General features: G+C 43.4%; 1 protein-coding gene across 1 annotated transcript in view; it reads left to right on the top strand.

Annotated features, from left to right (window-relative positions):
* Positions 1-19,522, top strand: part of PRICKLE1 (prickle planar cell polarity protein 1) — a 64,894-nt gene that overhangs the window by 626 nt on the left and 44,746 nt on the right. The gene's annotated exons all lie outside the window — the stretch shown is intronic.

Genomic DNA, 19,522 nt, shown 5'->3' with positions numbered 1-19,522 from the left:
CCCCCCCCCCCCCCCCCCCCCAGCCGGGGGTGCTGTTGTCTCAGTGTCCCCCCACGTAACTTGTCTCCCCTCCGCTGCGGTTCGTGGGGTGCGTGGGGCACCCTATGGGTTACCGCCGGTAACCCACACCTTGGAGCCTCGAAGGGCATCGGGGGAAGCGGCCCCACAAGTTGGCTGGTTGCAGCGCTGGGCAGCCTCCGAGCGGTGTGCCTTGCGTGGCAGGCTGCGGGCTGCCACCGCGACGGGCTGCTTTGGCCCCGTGAGCTCTGGTGGAGCACCGGGACGTGCTGGTGGAAGGCGTTTGGCCCCTTGAGCCGTGGTGGAGCAGTGCAGGGGATGGCGTTGCTCGGATCAGGGCAGGCTTGGAAAGGGAGCGGAGAGCAGAGGAGGAAGGCAGGGATGCTGGCTGCAGTGACAGATCCCCTTCTTCTGAGCCCCGATGCCAGGACAGCTTATGGGGCTGGTTAACCAAGGGACTCGGAGCTGCTCCTTCTGGATAACAAAAGGGGCTGCAAAGAGCGAGCCCAGATCGGTTGTAAAAAAACGTTACCGTTGGCCGGGCAAGGTGTGCGTGCGGGGACCTTACAGGGTTAATAGCTGAGCTATTAAGATTGGAGTCAGATGTGGGTAAAAGCAACAGGAGAGTCTGGTTTTTCCCTAATATCCTGTACTATGATAACTCTGAAGAAGGTAATTGTTTAAAAAAAAAATCTGTTTCAATTTAAGATTTATTAAGCAAGAAGAGCCTTACGTAAACACCAGAATCCTTTTCTTGTTTAGAAGGGCAAGAAATGGCCAGAAAATGTCAGCCGAACTTGAAAGTGGAAGAGCACAAACTATGCGTGGATTTTCATGCGTGTGTGCAAGAATGCTCCTCATGGCACTTCCCACCGGCTTCTTCTGCATCTTACGGGGATGGGAGCATTAACAGGGACTTGTGGAAAATGGCTTCTGTGCTTTATTTTTCTAGCAAACCGGTTCTTTCGAGCACTGAAGGCATTTGGGGTGCAGGAGCAGAAGACAGCAAGTGTCCTCCAGAGGAGGAGAACCGAGGGGCGGGAGGGGGCAGCCGGGTTTTACTAACATACATAATAAGTTGGGAATGTAAATTTGTATACACGACGGAGATCTGAAGAATGACTTGGCACACTAATGACCTGGCTTTTCAGAACTTCAAGAGTTTGGTCTGTCTCCCCCTATGGTTATAATAAGAGATTAAATGCACTTGGCATATTTAATTAATTAGCATATGAAAATCAGATGGCTTTGACTTTGTCATTGTTTTCCTGTGAAACTTTTCTATGCTAATGAACGTCTACATTTTACAGAGGAATTTAAATGGATTTGGTTTGTATTATGCCTCTGCAGATTGCCTTGACCCCTTCTAATGCTCCAGCCTCTGTATCCCAGCCAAAAAGCCCTTTCCCTTTGTAACGTGGCTCTCGCATAATGTGTTGTCAGCGGCTGCTGCGCACAGCTTCTAACAGAGCAGACCGAGAGCCGCACTTCAGCGTAAAGGCTCTGCCCGCTTGGGTGCTGAGCCTTGTCATTCCAGAGGTAACCAGATGTGATGATGGAGTCCCTCTAAAACAAACAAGCTGGGGTTTGTTTCCTTTCTGCTGCTTTGCTGTCCTCCAGCAAGGAGATCCCTGCTGGGGCTGAGAGCGGGGGTATAAAAGAACATGCTCTGAGGCATCGCTTTTATTTATTTATTGTTTTTTTTGTGATCCCTAAGTAATCCTGGGAAACTTGTTCAGTGATCTTGTATCGCATTAAGAATACTTGGTGATGAGATGGGTGCGTAACGACCAAGTGGCTTGTGTCAGTATTAATTTCCTCCCTTGTATCAAGGATTAAGCTTCGATTTGGCCAGCGCCGCTTTCTGTTTATGCTTTCTTAAGCAGAGGTAAGCTCGAGGTTAGCTCTGTCCACTGCTGTATGCTTGTGTGAGCCATGCATGCCTGGGTCCTGCTCCTGGAAGTGTTTACAGAAATGAGTAGCTTTTACTTGTAAGCCTGAATTGTTTGGATTAAGAGTTGTATAATGGGAAGAACCAGCTTGGAGAGATATAACGCAGCAATCCCTCATCTTCCCCCTCCCACCTTATTGCTGAAGAGTGATGGGAAGAAACGTGTTTTACAAGTCATAGCACACTGAAGTTGTGACATTTCTGGCAAAAATACCAAGACAGACTATCGCATCACGTCACAATTGGCCGAAATTACATGTTTTTTTACAGAAACAACTCCTTGGCTGCTGCTGCATCGCTATCAAAAGGATATTTCCGGTTACTGAAGCAAATTTCTCAAGTGATCTGCCATAATTCTTCGTGTTTTGTTTGTTTATGTTGTGAACTGAATACGTGGTCCTTTTCTGGGGAGGAAATTAAGCAAACGATCCCCATGTGAGCTGACAATTCTCAAGCATATCCTTGTGCGAGGGGATTTTTTTAGTGTACAAAACGAGTGAAGTGCTCAGGCACAGGAGGCATCAGCCAATACAAACACTTCCAGGATTTCTAAAATATCTGTAAATGGCAGCTTCTTGCTAGTTCACCTTTTCTTGGAGCTCTGCCTGGAAGGCTGACTTCTTGAAAGTTCTTAAATACAGCCGTAAGATTGGTGAGCTGCTCTTCAAGACCATTGTGAACCTGTCGGGCTCGGAGTGTTTTTCTAGCTAGTAAACCCGTGGTAGGCAGTCTCCCAGGCAGGCCTTTCATTTCCAGTGGATTACACATCAACAAAAGCTGGAAGTGTGTTATTTCAGTTGTTCTGTACTGAAGTCATGTACTCCTGTCTAAGATTCATGTTAGAAACATTGATTTATAGCACCCAATAGCTCGTGCCGTTCTGCCTTGTGTGCTTCTCTCCATTTTCTTCCTCTCTGCGCCGTCCCCTCCTTTGCTCTCCAGTTCTACTGAGTTGACTGATAAAAGTGTTACGGAGCGGGCTTACAGATTTATACCTGTAACAGTTTTATTTGGTTGCCCTTTTTTTTATCAGAGCACAGATCCCACAGCTTGCAATTACAGTCTTCGACTTCAACAATTCTCTTTTTTTTGAAATGTTGCCAGTTGCACAATATTGGCTTCGTGGAGCAGCCACATGCCAAAAAGCATTTCCAACTGCCTTCCAAATATTGAAATGTGATTGCTTTGCTTTTTTAAAAAATAAATTCTGTTTCCTGTGATGTTGTTATAATCACTTTTTTTTAGCTTTTTGCTGTCTAATCTTGCATCCACTGGCCCCAGTCTTAATATTTTATGACCTCCGAAGTAGGTTTCTCTGATGGCAATGCGCCAAATCCAAAGTCTAATCTTCGTGTTAATGTAGCATATACGAAAGCTCTGGCTTCTCCCAGGATTTGATCACTGATTTGTATAATTGCAACCAGTGTGATTAAAAATCTGCATGTCAATACTGTGATGCCTATAATAAAGCCTACGGAAGTTCTTAAAATGGGAAGATGTTAGTCCTTAAAAAAGGAAAAAAATGAAGTGACTCTGTATGGGTTTCTTCATTTCTGAAAGTGTTTGAGTGATCTCAAAAGAAAGTAACAGATGCAGCTATGACTATAGCAAAGTAGGCTTCAGGGCTGCACCACCGCGCTAGGTGGTACAACTCTCCATCCTTTCGTGCCGCAAGAAAGCTGCGTCTTCTCTTGCTAGTCTTTATGCCTGCATCTTTCGTTTCAGTCACTTGCATAGTGCAATTGAATGTCTAAAGGTATTCCAGACAGATATTGCTATACCCCTCCTCGAAGCACACATCTTTTTGGTATTGCTCCCGCAAGGAATATAGACCTCCTTTGACACAAGCACTGCGACTGTTCAGCTCTACCCATTTTACCCTCCCATGATCTCTTCATTAATGGAGTACCTGTGTGACGGGGATCGTGCTGGCTCAGCAAGAGCCTGCCTAGCTGCACAGGCACTCTTGCTCAACCAGCTGAGCACGCTGGCTAGTCAGACACTGCCCTCACCCATGGCCCATTTCTCTTGCAACACAAATGCACAGTAACCATGGTACAAGTTTAAAGCCTCCTTGCACTTTCAAGTGTGGATCGACTTGTCTAACCGCAGCAAAAGCCGAGTGGTTTCAAAGTATGTTAAAAATTAGTGCCTGATTAGCAAAGGTGTTTTTTTTAAAGATCTCTTTTTGTAATCCAGTGCTGTAGTTAATAAACCAGAAGTTTGTAAGTGTTTGTGTAAAGAAATCGCATGTGTTTGTGTGCTTGCTTTATGATGAAAGCATTTTGACTTTATTTTGGCCTTTTTCCAGAAGTGTCTTATCTCTTCGGGTTCTGTATTTCTGTAGAAAAATACAAACTGAGTTAACAATTCAAAATGTGAATATTTATATACTTTTAATATGAATTTCATGAAAGCACCGAAGAATTGTCTGAACCTAGTGCATTTGCATCTCTCTGTGCAGACGGCCGAATGAATTATGCTAGGTCTAGAACCTCACTGGTGAATTGCAGATGTCTTTTTTACAGAAGTATACATATGGCTTGCTGAGAGCTTTGAACTGCTTCCTCAAGCTTTGCTCATCAGAAAGATCACATGGATAAATGCCTTGTGAGTTTTTCCTGTCTTGTTTGCAAAGCATGGTGGGTCTGTGTGATAAATATTGAGTTCCCATTCATCCCAGTACTGAAATGAGTTAGTTTTGTGCATATGGAATATGGGGGTAAGATACACAGAGAATATGTTTGTATTTAACAAAATTAGTAGTTGAAAATGAACGCAAAGGAACTTATAAGCCTGAACAGCTTGGCAGGCCAATAGCCAACGAATGTCTTTGAGCACTGCCAAACATGCAGAATGCAGACCGGGCTCTCATCTGTATGGAGGTCCTGGAAGCATGCTTTACTTCCAACCTTATGAGGATGTCACCCAGAACCCAGCTTTGTTGTCTTCTCAGCATTTTGGTGTTGGTCTGGATTTCCACAGGTATCTGCTGTGAGATACCACTTGCAGGAGAGCAGTGTGAGCTGCCTGAAGCGAGCAGTCACGTTTTGGCAGCCCTTCTCTGCAGCCTATCAGCCAGCTTCTTTCTCGATTTATGATTTTCCTGTTATGTAGAACTGATTTTCTTGTGTGAGACTTGCTTTTCTCTCTGTAAGAGTAGCTGCTAGTATATTAAACTTGAGCGTTGTAGGTATGTGGTGGAACTGAAGTGACCTCAGTGACATGCAGTCATCAGTTTCGTTGCTGCATGTTTATTGCTTTCCAGATTTCTTTGCAAGATCTCCTCTGACACTCAAAGCTCTATTGTCTAGTTCTGAATCTGCCACCTTCTAGGCTGTAATTTCAGTGGGTTTATTTTCAATGTCTCTCTGTCTTTCTTCTCTGGTACTATGTTTATAAACCTTTCTGATATATTAGTTGCTAAGCATGTCTTAATGTCTTGGAGTTGAGTGTAAAGAGGTACTAATATGATGGAGACTCTTTTTGACGGTGGTATAGTAGCACAGAAGTATATTCGCTTGCCTTGTTTTCAGAATTGAGGTGATTCCAGACTGCTGTTCATGCGAGGGTGTGGTGTTTTTGGTCTTTTCTTTGTACAAGGCAGTGTTCAACATTTAAGTGCTAACTCCAGAACATTTCAAGTTGTATATTCAAAAGCATAGGCGTTTGTTCTTGGGTCTCTTTCCACCTGCCCACAGCCTCTGGAAGTAGACTAATACTTTGAAAGAACATCTCTCATGGAAACTAGCAGGCAGATCTTGAATTATGTGATAGGTAGAAGCCCTCCTCCTTCGTCCAGTTCTGTGCATTTACCTTCCTGCTTTCTGTTACATACTCAATCAGTCAGTCAGGACTTAATGCCAAAGTGGGAAGACAATCCAGACTTGCTTTTCAAAAGGAAGCTTCAGGAATGTCTTTTTACTGGAGTGCAGGGGAAAACTTAAACAAGTATATGAGCTGCGACACTGGTTGTGCACATGAATGAGGGTGGGGAAAGAGCATCTCCAAGCTGGTAGTTACAGTCATACTCTGGCAGTGTTGGGCTCTGAGCTATGGATGACTTTAATTTAGTATTAAGATGGCACCCCTGATATAGCTAGCAATGAATTCAGTCTGTATTCCCTATGTAAATGCTCAAGCTGTTTCCCATGCAGCGTTGCCTACTTGTGCTGGCATGGTTCAGGCAGGGAGCTAGAGTTGGGCTGAAAAAATGTGGTGTTCTGGAGAGTTTCTTGTTTCATTTTAAGTGGGCTTTCCAAATCAATATAACAGTTGTTTGGTACGTGGAGTTCCTCTTTCATGACCTTAGCAAGGATCTTCCTAACTGTGAGCTGCTACCTAAAGAAATGATAAAGCAGTAGCTTTGGTTGTGCCATAGGCTCCCAGGAGGTCCAAACCATGAAGTTATTCTGCCATCTCTAAATCATCTAGTACTCTGTCAGACTTGACTTCTAGTGGTAAGTGGTACTGGTTGCTCCTTCTTACTACTGTAGTACTGGTTGTCTGAAAGACTCTGAAGGGTTTGGGAAGATTTTATTATTTTAGTTTGGGTGTGAGTAATTTAGTCACCATTTCCTAGTACTAGAAATCGTTCAGATCCCTTCCCAGTTTCAGGGAATGGAAAGTCTGTTCTTCACAAAGAAAATGGCCCTGTCCTTAGTCTGTAGAATATCAGTAGGAAACTATAAATCAAAAATGTCTGTCAGAAAGCAAATGTAATACTTATTTCTAACAATTTATTTAAAAGCCAGCATAATGACTGGGTTTCTGACTTCTTAATGTCAATCCCAGGTCTTAAAAAAAAAAAAAAAGAGGGGGTGGGGGGGAGAGCTGTGGATAAACTGCAAGCTCACCACCACCACTACCCCCAGCTAGAGCCTCTATGCCTGCCTTCACTTGTGTACTCTGTTGGTTTCACAGTTCATATACTTGTGTTTTTTTAAAATCTCCCCCTGCACTCTGGTGGGAAACATGTCTGCAGTTTCCTTTTAAACACACAAGGCTTGATTCTCCTCTCACAATGGCATAAATTGTGAAGAACTCCACTGAAATCAACGAACGTAAAGACATGTAAAATGGGGTGAGAGAAGAGTCCAGACTCTGGTTTCTATTTTTAAGTGAGTCTGGGTAACCTAAAATTGTTCAATGTGCCACTGTGACTTTATTTTGTACGTATCAGTTGCTATACTTGTTTCTCTTCATACGTAATGTTTCATTTTCATATATAATACGTTACGGCTAGTAATCAAATCATGATGCACGTTTCTTTGATTTAATACCTCAGTATTACTACATCAACTTTGGTAGTTAATAATCAATATGCATGGTAAAGTACTTACCTTACTAGGGTCAGACCCTACAAAGTGTCTGGAGTGCAGCCGTATTTCTGTGCACGTCCCAAAGGAAAGACAGAGTTGACTATGTCCATACATCTTTAATTTTCTTTGTGGTTTTATATTCTCATCTGTGAGTCTTGTTTCTTGTTATCCAGGTTCAAGATACTCATTCTACATACACAAAACCTTTTGAGCTGTTTTTCCTGTGCTCATGAAGCATTTGGCTCCATTCTTGTGTCTTGTACATTCTTATTCTAACTCCAAATTTTCTCTGAACAGCTAAGTACTTGGCAATAAACCTGGAATATCCACACACCGTTTCTGCCATTGCCTAAGTTTGGGTGGTTGTTAACATTTGTTTATTTTTTGGCAATGGGTTATGGTCCTTAATTACCATCAGTAGTCAAATAACTGAATGAGATTATACAGCAGTGCTGTAAAAACTGTTCATGGTAGCTATGATCTGTACATATGTGGGTATCTTTGAAAACAGTCGCTGCATTCATTAACCGGTGCAACAGGCTCCAACCTTGCCACTATTTAGTTCTTGAAATTAATGCAGTATTCTCTACCTAACTGAAATGTTGCTTTGACTGCCTCCTTTTTATGGTTTAAAAAATAACACGAAATAGTTGACTCCTATGACGCGTTCTAACTTGGAGGAGATCTATTGGCTCATTTAATTTATTTTTTTTATTTTTTTCTGAGTGAGAAGCAAATTGCTGATGGCCACAAGGAAGTCTCTTTAAACTTGAAGAATGGGGTAGGCTTAGCATATCACTTCTCTAACATGGTGATGTGAGTGAAAACCCTGTGGTGTTTAGCCTCTTCTGCTGTTCAGACCTTAAGCTTTCCTCTCGAACTTTAACCTGTGCCCCCCTGCCCCCCCAGGGGTGTTAAGCCCCAATAGCTTGCTGAACTACTGTATGGCAGTGTTATATTGGTGAAGTATCAAGTAGAGAAAATATTTAAGAACTGATGCTTCTCACCTTTGTTCTGGTAAAGCAGTCCTCGTTGTGGGAGAGGGAACTGACATTCTTCTGAATGCGGAGATGTGCTGGATGTCTTCCCAGTGGCAGGTCTTGTTCCTTTCTAATCTGATGGCTTTGAGACTCATTTTGGCATGACATTTTTTTTTAGAGCTTTTTTTAAGCTCTTCTGGGACTCATGTGGAGACTGGAGTGCGTGGCTGGAAGTGACACTAGTTTTGGTGTAATTTTCAAAGTGTGAGCTGCAGAAGTTGTCTTTGAGTACAAGAGAAACAAAAGGGTGCTGAGACTAGAAAATGAGAAACTGGGGGAAAATTAGTATCTCTAATGCAAACTGGGTGTATACAGCATGTTTGAAGGAAAAACTGGAATTTGCAAGCAATCTAAGGCACCTTACCAACTCTGTGGATGAAGCAGCTTCCACTGAAAAGGTTTAGGAGCAGAAGAGCATCCTTCCAGGTTTGGATTGCTGTCAACCACTGCAACCGATGAATAGACAGTATCATATAATAAGGTTGACTAAAGTCTCTGAAAAGACTTCATCCATCTGCTGTGTGGGGAAATGGGTGACAGAAGACTTGACCTCAGGAAATGAAGATGTATTTAGAAAGGTGTAGAGCTTGAACTTGTTTGGAGAAGTTGTTTCCACAAATACCAAGCTGATGGTACAGTGCTTCTGCTAGACAGAAGTCTGCTTTGGAAACAGCTCTAAACCTAAAGTAAATTTTAGGAAGCAGTCTTTCTAGTAAGTAATTCTAGAGCCATTTGCTTGCAATCTTGCTTTGTATGTAGGTATCGTGTGTGTGTGTATATATATATATGACCACTGGATAGGTTATGTACATATTCCAGGCATCTTTTTAAAAGTAATAATAAAAAAGGTGAAAAGCAAAAATGTGTGGGATCAAGAGCACATGGCACTTGAGTCATATTGCTGTTCAGTTAGAGGTCCATGTTATGCTATGCAAAGAAGGGAACTGTTTAAAACTATTAGAATATGCAAGTGTTAAGGACAAAGACATTCATAGGGGGGAGGAAGGGGGGGACAAAGCAACACTTAAAAAAAAAAATCCAACAGATTTTAAACTTCTTTTCTGACTCTGGCCTGCTAAGGAAGGGAAAAAGATTAAAAACTGGTGTACTGTGTAAAGTACATATAAAAGATACATTTCTTGACATGATTCCAAAATTAGTATTTAAAGACTGTTTCGTAACAATGTCTAACAACGCTCTAGTAACCTCAATTCTGTGAATCAATTCTGGCCTTTGTGTACAAATTAGCATGCTTTCTGGTACTGTATGGAATAAAACAGGTATGAGAAGGATATAGTGCAAAATAATTATTTCCAACTTTCTGACTGATGTATGCATGCAGCCTGGTACAGGTATGAATTTCTCCCTTTAAAAAAGTCAGAAAACATGAGCCTGTGAATGCCCACCAAACAGCCTTCTATTTAATTAAAAAAGTGATCTTTAGGGCTATGGATTAAAATCATTTTTTTTGAATTTCAGCCTGGGGAGCAGCTCCAGGGTTGAAGTGCTGCTGTAGCTGTGAAGCCAATGCTGGAAAGTGAATTGCCGGCCTGGAGGGCAGAGTGTGCCTGCCTGAGGACGTGTAGGTGTGTCCCAGGAGTCACACAGGCTGCCTGGGAGAAGATCGCATGGGAACAGTCACCTTGAAACTGCTTAAGTGTCAAATGCAGAATGAATGATAGTCCTGGACACTTTCTGCTTAAATACTGAGATATGGGCCTTGAGTTTTAACTACTTGGCTTTGCAGAGGAATCCAGACTTGTCTCTTGGTGCCCGCCTGGGATCTCTTGAAGCAGGTTATTCCAGGGAAGAGATCAGAGGCAGGGTGTGCCGGCAGGTGGATGATCGGCCCAGTGGAGCTGGCAAACGCCGTGCTCAGGCTCCAAGGGCAGAAGACACGCTCCTCACTAGTCCGTGGGCTGGTGAGGCATGGCAGCTCGAAGCCTGTGGTGGTAGGACTTTGGCCTCTATCAGCCTCCTGTGGAGACCTCTTGGTGGAAAAACTTGTGTGTGCTTTTATCTCCTCATCTGGGACAGGTGTGAGGAAGTTGTGGCTACACATGTGGTGCGATGTGTGATGGGAAGGCTAGCAAATGTGCTAAGTTACTGCTCTTTCCCCGACTCTCCGCAACACGGAGCCCTGCAGGAAGCAGGAGCAGGATGGCCGGTGGCCGTGACGCTTCGGGAGAAGCGGGTGGCCGTGCCGTGCCATCGGCCGAGGCTTGGAGGCAGAAACAAGCGGCTGTCGCTGCAGAACGACGCCGGCTGCAGCCGCAGCGCGGTGCTGGGCCCGTGTGGGGCCGGGAGGAGCGGCGGGGAGGCCGCTAGGTGGCACCCGCGGGATGGCGCCGGGCGCGGGCCGGGGCTGCCGAGGGGAGGCGAGGGCGCGGCGGGCGGAGCGGCCCCGGGGAGCTGCGGGGGGGAGCCCCCAGGCCTGTGGAGGGGAGCGAGGCTGCCCGTGCTTCTCTCAGTATGCTTCGTGGCACTCGAGAGTAAAATAAAGTGTACTTCCTCTCCCTCAAATTATTATAATCCTACTCGAAATGAGGCAAATAGGTGGATTTGAAGGGCAGAGAGCAGCCTGCCAATTCAAGAACCGGGGGCTCGTTATCGTTTTCCATTCCTTTGCTGCTTTTGTCTCTGTCAATCTGCTGCTGTCCAAAAATTGTATTGAAATCCAAAAGAAAAGGAAACATGCCTGAGGATCCTAGCCCATATGCTCAAAAATCTGTTTGCGTGCGCACCTTGGGGAGTGATATCTCCTCTCGCTTTCCTGTCTGAAGAAGGTGGAGCTGATTTTGGTGGGGGTTTATGTGAAGAGTTTGAGAACATGAAATGAAATGAGACTTCAGTCTGAGGCCATTCAGGCCTGAGAGAGGGCGAGGTAAGGGAGAGGGAAGGCAGAAGCCAGTGCAGCGGTGGTCTGTGTGACAGACCGTGGCCCTCCATATCTGGAGCATGAGCCAAGCTTTCCTTCCCTAGAAAACCCTCTGACAAGCCTGTTGTGGTAGCTGCTCCGTGAGGATGTAAGTGGCTTACTCCCCTCTGAGTGAATGAATGGAGACAATAGCCTGATAACAGCAGCTCCACAAACATGGGAGACAATGGGAGAAAACCAAACACTTTGAAGTCTGTCTCCAGGCCCCTGGTAAGCTGCCCCAACTAGTTTAACCAGGCCCAGGAGAGGAGGAGGGAGGAAGAAATGGGCTTTGCTGAATACCCCAAGGAGCACTTCCTTATCATCCTCATTCCTAGAGAGCCTTTGTGCTGGAGTGAGCCTGTCCTGCAGATACAGGACTAAGATAGGCCTGCCTGAAATGCATCTGATGGGGTTAAGCATTCATGTGTCCCTGTGTACATACAGTTAATGATAGATAATAAAGAGGGGGCTGTTTGGGGTCAGTAACTATCGGTCATTCTTTCCAAGGAAAGACAGGCAGGTGCTAAGTTCAGGTCTGAGTAATCCTGTTTGGCATACAAACTGTGGCTGTCGTCATTCCCTCTACAGGCCTTGAGGAGAAAAGGGGCACCTTAGGAGGTAATAGAAAATTTAGGTGAACTGCTCTGTCCAATGAAAGCACTTATTTCCACTGGTTACACAGGGGAGGGATGCAACTCAAGTGGCAAACAAGAGGAAAGGTAACAGTCTGTACAGCCTATAACAAGAAGTTCTGTGCACATGTGGAAGAATGAAAACTGTTGAAAGCTGAATCCTGAGCTCTGTCTGTAGTGAGCCTCCTTCAACATGGATTACTCTTCCAACTGCAGAAGTATTACATATGGGCAGAATACTCAGAAATATTCAGAAAGTCTTATACAGAAAAGAAATTGGGAGGAGATGCTGACAGAACTTGAGCATTTGGCCAACTTCAACAAAATATCGCTTAAAAATAAAGGAGTGATTTTCTTGGAACGGTAGGCATATGGTTTAAGAGTTTTTTAGCTAAATCCTTGTGTTATCCTGTTCATGTGAAAAGTGTTACTGGCTTTATAGCCTTTATGATAGGGATGTAAGACAGAAGTGCTAATAATGAATCACCTGAGTGGCAGGCATTGAAGCCATTATCAAATAGACTAGAAGGCATTTTTTCTGTCCTCTACAAATACTGGTTAGTGCTACACCAAACAAAGACCTGTCCCCCATATGTGTACCCTTCTTCCCACAAGAAAAAGAAAACATTCTTTCAGGGTTTTTTTGTTCCTTGAATTCAATCTTGGGAAAGGAAACCCTCAGTAGTAAATAATTAGGTTAGGAGCTAGCAGGATGGACTTAAATGAAAGTGCCTCCTTCAGCGATTCCTCTCCTATCTTAATTGTACAATGGACTTTCTCAGTGCTGCTTCCTGGTATTCATCCAACCCTGAGTACCTGTAAACAATTAACATTCTCCCACATGGCACACAAACCCTTGGTCAGTGTTTAACAGGGTATTTGTGTGTGGCAGCAGTTTAACCTCTCCTCGAGGAATCCTTCTGTCCTCATTCTGCCTCTCTTCTGTGTCCTTTCCTCTCAGTTGTTTGTTGCTCCTGTATTTGGTTTATATGCAGACCCTAAATACACTCTTGCTATGTGATGCTACTGTCTCGTCTATCCTGAGAAGAAGCTCTAATTCCATCAAAATACTGGTTTTTCAATTGTATATCTGTAGTAGTCCCTATCTAATCTGTTTGCACCTACATAATCAGTTGTTGTAGTAATAAGCTGCTGATAGGAATATGCTGTTCCACTCTCTTGCTGGAAAAAACGAACTGTTCCCTGGGCATTCTGTAAGGTTTCTCTTACTGCTGCTGTCTTCACATACTGGGCCTGAGCAAAGTACTTTACCTCTGAACTGGGGCTCTGCTCTATGGTGCTTTGTTTATGGCACAAGAGTACCTACCATGGCCCTGTGCCATGACAAGAGCTGGAGATGCCATGTAATGTGGCACGACTAGTGCTAGTATCTCCTTTCCAAAATTGTAAGACTGGCTTAGAAGGGGTGGGCAGAAATACAGGGTGCAATATTTGCCTTGCAGACATCTGAACACCTTGATGTTGTGCTCTTATGCAGTGGCTTGGAGACGTTACATGTGTGTTTTTTAAAGAGACTTCTTATTTTGGGACACAGGTGTGGAGAAAACACCAATATCTGTAATACTTGTTGACTAGCCTTGGCAACAGTGTACTGTAGAAACTGTCAGATATGAGCACCTATATATACCTAGTATGTAGCTTGGCGGCTGGGTGACAGGGAGCTAGACCTGTGATGCTCTGCAATTCACAGAGCTCACTAATGTGTCAGATGTACAAATGAGCTCAGTCTGTACAGCACTGGTTACCCGTGGTGAAAATAAATCAATTAAAAAAAAAAAAAAAAAACAACCACCACCCCAATCCACCTCCAGTAAAGAAAGTAAAAACAGACAACTCTTGTGTGCTTCTGGAAAACAAAAGGTGTCTCTTAAATGACAGTTTTCTCTCCTGATTGCTCAGTGCTGGTTGTCTAATGCAATCAACAGGCATTATAATTGCTGCAGGGAAGTGTTCAGTGCTGCATTGATGCTTTTAGAGAGGGAAAACAAGCCTCAAGTTTTTGAATGTGCAGTTGTATCTGAGCTGTTGGTCCCTTGAACTTCAGCAGCAGTTGGAGCACTTCAGGAGTCAGTAGTGCATAGTGCCTGTAATCATCTTGGTCTTGAGATCGGCTTGGCCTGCTCAAGAAGGTGACTCCAAGGATCAAAGTTGCACAGGTTCTACACCAAAAGAGAGTGGATAACAAGTTACTGGGAATATTTTTACCTAGTAATGTAAATGACTGACAAATAGACTGAAACCTGCAGAACAAGGGAAGAATAGGAATGGGCCTTGCTTAAGCAACTTTTCATTAAAAAACTTAATGGAAGACTGCAGTGTCTTAAATACTTTGCATCTAAAAGTACAGTTAATTTTATTTGAAACTTAGTACTAAGATTTATATATGCCAAGTTTTATACCAACTGTTTTGTCTGTCTGGCCATTTCACATTAATGACAAAACGAGAAGCAGATTGGATGGATAAGGTGGAACCCTGAAGCTGCTTCCTGTACATGATCTGTAGTGTTTTTTAAATTCTTTTCTTATCACCTTCTAATCGTGTCTGGCAGCATAACACATGCCTTCAAGGGATGATAGTCTGTGGTCATGTGGAATTTTTAAGTCTTCTAGCATAAATCTTAGGATGCTTATATTGGTCAGGTAACACTTCTACCTCTGAGGGGATCGTGTGCTGTCTCCACACCCACGGGTGTTATGTATGAGTAGTGCAGGAGCCCCAAAAATGATGATAAAGGCAACAGTCTGCAGCTGCTATTCCATAGGTCAATATTTGTGCTGTGACTGGAGCAAGCTAAGGTTCAGCAGGGTTATTAGCTCAAGGAGAGCCTAGTGAGGTAAATACAGTTATCATCTCAGTGTTGCTTCAATCCTAAAGAAAAAAATCATAACAGAAAAATAGTTCTGCTCTTCTTTGCATGCATAAGAGACCAGTGAGGCTTGCTAGGCTCAGAAGGGCTCTTTGCAGAGGCAGCTCTGGCATCTCTGCACTCCCAGTTGGAAACGTGCCTGTGCAACTCTGCCAGCACCAGCTGAGACTTGGTTCCTGTTGCCGGTTAGTCCTGTGATAAGTTGGTTTGAGTGGATAATTTCAAGGTGTGGATCTAGTGATATTAAAGAAAACTGAAACAACTTTTTTTTTTTTATATAGAACTTGCTTATGAATGTCACTGCTGCACCTGAAATGGGGGGAAAGGACAAAATGTCTTTCCTGGAAGCTGTACTGGGAGTGAAATTAACGTGGCTGATCAGTGGGAAATGCCTTTTTATTCTGTAGAATATTCTTCATATTATGGTTCTTAGTGTTGGTTCTTGGCTGTTAACTTCATCGGATGTCCTTTTCCTGTTTCTGAAACACTTTTCTTCAAGTTTAATACCTCTAATAGCTGTTCAGTCACTTCAAAAGGTAGGCAGCTCTCTCCCTTCACAGAAGCATGTAATAAATGTCAGAGATGTTTTCCAGTGCACTTTGTCTTATTCATAAAACAAGGACAGGGTTTTCTTGTTTGTTCTGGAAGCTCAAGTAAGTTCACTGGAGGGCTCACATTACACAACTGACTGATCACTGCTTCCCAGCAGCACCTCTGTTTCATAAAACGAGCCTAAAATATCCACTGCCTTGTGCTGTGGGATGTGTATCTCAGGTGCCACTGGTGTCTTTTTTTTTTTATATAGGATTGAACCCATTTGATGGCTTTAAAGAAGCAGCTCACAAACTAGGTCCATCATATGGTGCATCAGGGCAACCTCTGGACCGAAAACTTCAGAGAAGCATTTAGTACATCTGGGGAGCTTCTTCTATAACATGAAGTTCTAACAGCACTGAAAAAGCTATCTTGTTTTTTGTTGCACTCTGAAGTTCCTAACTCCTCTAAGCTGATGCTTCATGAAGGAAACTCTTTAAATTTTTCTTGGGAAAATCTTACAAATTCACCTTGTATAAAAATAATCACTTAAGCTTCCAAAGCCAGTTGTAGTCCATAGTTATCACTTGAGGTATGTTTTTTTTAATCAAACATCTGTACCCTGGGAAAGGCAAAACGTAATTTTTTGAGAATTTATTGTTTTTTTTGTGTGTGTTCAAAACATGTATAATGCTTAAGTTGCAGCTCTTCATCTGACCTGCCTCTAGTTTGTTCAATAAAAAGATGCAGTACTATTGCTATGGAATACCTTCAATATTGGGACTTCTGGCGAATATTGACTGCTTTGATACTTCTTAGCTGTGCTTCCAAAAAGATAAGAGGGTATCAATTAAAGGCTTTAAATACAAGTCTGAATGTGCTTTTTTTTTTTTCTGCCCCATAAGATTTTTCCTTATCAGAGGGTCGGTCAGGAAGGTATGGAGAAAATTAAACTTCCTACGTAACTCATCTCGCTTGCACCTGAAGTACTGCTTATGTTTTTTTTCCTGTTGGTGGTTACCTTGCTCCAGTTTTGGGTCTGCTCTTCTCTCAGTCAGGGACTTGAGCTTACTTGTGGTTACAGAAATGTTGATTGTGGAAAAAAGCTTCTCATGGGAATGCAGTAGTTTAATGTTCAGCAGTAAAGATGCAGGAGGCGAAGATCAACTAATTGCGAATCTGGAGATAAAGAAGACAAAGTAATTACCTTATCTACTTCTCAAACTGTTCCTTCATTTACTTGGATAGAAACAGGCTTACAGTTACCCAGTATGAAAAGGGTAATGAGATGGCAACATAGCTCTGAGCAAAGTGGGAGTTGTACACTTTAAAGAGTAACTTAGCAAGAGCCTTGTACTCATCAGCAGACCAAGCTATTGTAACTCACTGAAGTATGAGCAGAGTGTATCTCATAGTTGTTTCCTTTAAATAGGAGGGGGGAAAAAAAAGCAAATGCAAGTGGCATTAGATTTGAAATATCAAAACTCCCTCTTACTGGAGGGCAGCAGTTCTGCAGCACTTCAGGCATGTTCTTGCTAACCTGAAGCAGCCCCGGTGCTGAATGTGAGTTTGATCACAACTGTAAAACACCAGTCTCCACATCCATCAATCATCAGAAAACTGAGTTTTGGATCCTTATCTTACCACTCACGCACACTTGTGTCAGGTCAAACCCTGACCCATGAGCTGTGTGAGAACTGGCATTAGTTCCTCATTACCTTCACCCCAGGAGAAGGTACAGGCACTTCCATAGAGTCATTCTGGTTGGAAACAGCTTCAGGAGGTCGTTTGGCCTAACCTCTCAAAGCAGCATTGACTGAATTCAGATCATCCTGAATCAATACAACATCAGAACTCATGCAGCAGCCCCGTTAGCTTAACTGCTCTCTTTACGTATAGCATTTTCATACATTAAAGATACCCGTAACAGTTCTTGTGTTCTAACTAAAACAAGTGAGATAATAAAAAATCCCCTTTTTCCTTGCCTTGTATGCTTAATGAACCTTAGAGGGTACCATAGTGCATCACGGTTGGTGACTCTGTCTGTGGCTTCCTTAGTTCTTGGGCTCTTGATTGCTGAAGTAGCTGTCTGCATGTCTGTAAATGGCACTTCACTGACAATGTCTTCCAAGAGCTGTGAGGAGGTAATTCAGAATCCATTAGGTTGTAAGTATGATTTCTTTCAACAATAGGTTTTAAAATATTAACTTAGAAGCCATAGTCGTGAAATATAGGCAGCAGTTCTTCACTGAACTTGGTTTTACGTAGCTGTCACATGCTATGAATGCTAAACAATTGAGCTTTGTCATGCTGAAGAGCAATGGCCCACAGCGATCATGGGACAGTAGCCCCCCGTGATCTATGGCCCATGAAACAAATCAGATTTGTTCTCAAAATGTTTACAAGAACAGGAAAGGCTTCAGAAATAACTGCTTAGGAATGTGAGTCTATGTCAATTCCAGAGGAAGATACAAATAACAGGGTAGAAGATTGTTGTCTCCTAAATCTCCATGGTGGGACATCAGGTTTGGAAACTGGTCGTTCAGAATAAATACAAATCCAGCACTCGCAACTGAGCTCAGACCTCCATGTTCGGTCTGCTTTACGTGCAGGATGTCTGCATCGTGCTCCCTTGCAATCTCTTTAAGTTGCATGCTCGTGTCTTTCAGACAGTTTCTGAGAGTGGGTTCCTTCCGGGTGATTTGGGAGTAACGGGGAAGTTTGATAACTTGTAGTTATGCTTTAATGAAAAAGTAAAACTCTGAAAGTGCGGATACCCAAGGATGTCCACAGGAGTTCAGTGGAAGTTGCTTTGGGTGGTGATTATGATGAAGACTGTTGTTAAAATCCCATGGCTGTTCTGGGCATCCGAGGACAGTTTGAGAACTGTTTGAAACATTGGGGCATAACAGGCCCATTGTTGGCAAGGGCTGATGGAGTAGGTAGGTAACGTGGCCGTGCAGGGAAAGCACAGGCTTACTACTGTTCAGTCAGATTGCATTGTTATAGATAAATAATTAACACTTATAAAAATTGTTAATCTCTGCTGAATTCTTGATTGAACGTTCAGATACTTGGGCTGGATGTAGATCATATTATACTTTAAAACTCACGTGTTCTTTGCAACTCCAGATAGCTAAATCCTGCCTATAGTAAACGTATCTTTGTCTCTGTCCTCCTCCTTACCCCAATGTGCAACTGCGAAAGAAGAGGCAGATCGAGCGTGTCAGTCTGAACATGGAAGAAGAATGATTTGGCGTAGATGATGATAATGCTTTGAGAACAGGAGAGAGAAAAGTGCTCGTGTAGGGCCTGCTTCAGTTGGCTTGGAGTGCTATTTAGATAAGCCCGGCTGTGGTCTGTCTTTTCCCTCGCAGTGGCGTTACTGCTTGTCTGACCTCATGGTGAACCGGCTTAAGGAATCAAATCAACAGGAAATTTTGATTTTTTTCTTTCTTTTTTTTGGCAGAGTTTGCTTTCTGCCTGTTTAAATTCTTGAACGGTTGCACCGTGAGATCAACAGAGTGCCAGTGCTGGCATAAGGAGGCGGCACAGTCAGCACAGAAGAAGAAAGACAGAATCCCTGCAGTATCCCAAACGTAAATGGGTTTAAGCTGTCCTTACACTATATCTCAAAAGGCCACAGTTATCCAGCTCTTGTTTGTCTTGTGTTGTCTCGTGCTGGGGGTACACCCTACTTCTCTCTCCTCTCTCTCTTGGCTCACTTAGGACCCTTTCCTGATAGTGCACTGATCCTCAGAGATGTTGGTGTGTGTTGAAATAGTTGTGGAGGCTGCTGCCCGTGGTTACAGCTCTTGGCATTGATTGTTAGGGGTTAGAGCCCTCTGCCGTCCTTGCCTCCGTGAGGTCTGCCATGACCACTGGCCTTTTTGCAAAAACTGTTAGAGTATCTTTGCCCCTTCTCTGATCTCCTGTGTGTGTTTGTAGGTCTCTGCCTGGAGACGTAGGAATATTTCCTCTGTCTGAGGGAACTGGAGGTACATAGTGGGGAGTTTTTTCTGGAGCTTCAAGATAGTGGGTAGGTAAAGAGTGCTGAGGTGGGGCAGGGGGAAGCATATCCCCGAGTCTGTTAGGTCTGGGATGAAAGGAGTAGTTTACAAAGCTGAACAAACCTTTTTTTTTTTTTTTTTTTTTTTCCTGTAGACAAAATCTGAGAACTCTTCCCTACTGCCGTTCTTTAAGGTACAGTAATCAGTA

Source organism: Oxyura jamaicensis, chromosome 1 (genome assembly GCF_011077185.1).
Source record: "Oxyura jamaicensis isolate SHBP4307 breed ruddy duck chromosome 1, BPBGC_Ojam_1.0, whole genome shotgun sequence".
Lineage (NCBI taxonomy): Eukaryota > Metazoa > Chordata > Aves > Anseriformes > Anatidae > Oxyura > Oxyura jamaicensis.
This window is presented reverse-complemented; position numbering and strand designations above follow the sequence as displayed.